Source organism: Echinops telfairi, unplaced genomic scaffold (genome assembly GCF_000313985.2).
Source record: "Echinops telfairi isolate 266 unplaced genomic scaffold, ASM31398v2 ScPeMD7_16;HRSCAF=60, whole genome shotgun sequence".
NCBI lineage: Eukaryota > Metazoa > Chordata > Mammalia > Afrosoricida > Tenrecidae > Echinops > Echinops telfairi.
This window is the reverse complement of record NW_022103913.1, coordinates 10,450,108-10,452,043: the sequence shown is the minus strand read 5'-3', so window position 1 is coordinate 10,452,043 and position 1,936 is coordinate 10,450,108. Positions and strand designations below refer to the sequence as shown.

Below are 1,936 nucleotides of genomic sequence, written 5' to 3'. Positions count from 1 at the left end.
TTGTATGGGTGGAAGGATTGACATAAAGTCTCCCCCAAAATAGAATTGAGAGTACTGAAACAAATCCCTGCATCTTTGACTAGTTAATTTTTTAAAATCATTTTATTGGGGACTCGTACAACACTTATCACAATGCATACATACATCCATGTGTCAAGCACATTTGCACATTTGTTGCCATCATCATTCTCAAAACATTTGCTTTCTACTTGAGCCCCTAGCATCAGCTTCTCATTTCTTCCCCTCCCTCCTTATTCCCTCCTCCCTCATGAACCCTTGATAATTTACAAGTCATTATTATTTTTGACTAGTTAAATTTTTGACAAAAGTGTCAAGTTCATTCATCGTGGAGGAAAAGTGATTCTGGGATAAATGGATTTCCATGGGAATACAGCTTCATTTTTTCCCCATGGTGGCTGATGGGTTTGATCTGTTGAACTTTCAGTTAGCAGCCCAATGTTTACCTCGTTGCACCATTAGTATTCCTTCTATCAAACTATGGCAAAGAGCTTCCAAAACCCCCAGAGCTGACCTCCCTGCCTTGAATACAGCTGGCCCAACAGGTCCTCTTGGAAGCCACTGCTTTGATTAGATCTTGCACTCTGGATTATATTGGTGAATTATAATTCCTGGTCCCAGTTCATTCCATAAACTCAGTTTCAGCAGATTCAAGCTTTCTGGAAAAGTCAGCTTTTTGTGCAACTCTTTTGGCACCCACTTGACCTGCTAATGTCAAGATGCACATATAAAATTGGAAATGTTGAGATACCTAGGCTCTGCCGGACTGAGGGAATGATGGAGAATTTCATGGTCCTCTTTGGAGCTCAGGCTGACCCACCACTGCCTTGGGCCACACTCCCACACTGCATCCTCCTCATGGTCCCGCCAGCCCCACGGCCGCAGCTCCTCCTGGCACCAACAAATCAGGAGTGGGTTGTGCCTCCTTCTACCTGATACGGGAACTTCCCGGAAACACAGAGCTAACAGGCAGCACCAATTTTATCACACAGTACAACCTGGAACATGCCTATAATAAATTCTGTGGAAAGAAGGTGAAGGAGGAGCTCAGTAACTTCCTGCCTGACCTGCTGGGAGTGATTGATCTGCCTGGTTCCCACAATAACAGCAGCCCCTGCTCCCTCATTGAAAAAAAGCCCTATTCTCGGTGGCTCTTTTAATCCTATCACAGGGACCATGCTGGCTGGCTTTCATCGCCATACTGGCCCGTTGCCAGATCAGTGTCATCTGATGCACATTCAACCTCCCAAGAAGAATAAGCACAAGCACAATCAGAGCCCAACCCAGGATCCTGACCCCCAGAAACCCCATCTGATTCAGATCACAAAAGGAAGAAGAAGGAAAAAAAGGATCCTGAACGGAAAAGAAACGAGAAAGAGAAAAAAAAGAATCGCCACAAGTTCAGACCACTCAGGTAGGGGCAGTTCCCAGGCCAGCAGTAGTAGCAGCAGCAGCAGCCTCCACTAATAGGACTGCTAGACTTCTGCCAAGAGGCTTTCCTGCTGCCAGAAGCTGCCACCACTTGAGAGCATCCCCTCTTGGCTGAGGCTTAGACCAGTCCCTGCTGGGCTCAGCAGAACATCACATATTAGAAAATGGACATGCTTCTGTGAGGCTCACCATGTTGGCTCTCTTGTGGACATCTCTTCCTCTCCCAGGAAACTTTCATTCTGACTCTTTTGTGCAGTTTATGGAATCTAGGGTTTGCTCTTGTTTGTTAAAAAGGTTTTTCTTGGAGGCGAAAAAAGGTATTTATCAAAAAAAAAAAAGATCGGGAATGTTGGACTATGTGAGATTCCAGCTTCAGTAATAACACATCAGTGATAAATCCTTTGAGTTCTTCTACCAGTTTCTATACTTCAAACACAGTTTCTGCATTCATAAAAATTGATGATCTTCTCTTTCTTGACTGGTCTTG

At 44.6% G+C, this 1,936-nt stretch overlaps 1 protein-coding gene and 1 pseudogene across 1 annotated transcript in view; both read left to right on the top strand.

Moving 5' to 3' along the window:
- LOC101645977 overlaps positions 1-1,485 on the top strand; it is a 42,340-nt pseudogene extending 40,855 nt beyond the window's left edge.
- The window catches only part of NCK1 (NCK adaptor protein 1), a 69,481-nt gene that overhangs the window by 39,917 nt on the left and 27,628 nt on the right, over positions 1-1,936 (top strand). The gene's annotated exons all lie outside the window — the stretch shown is intronic.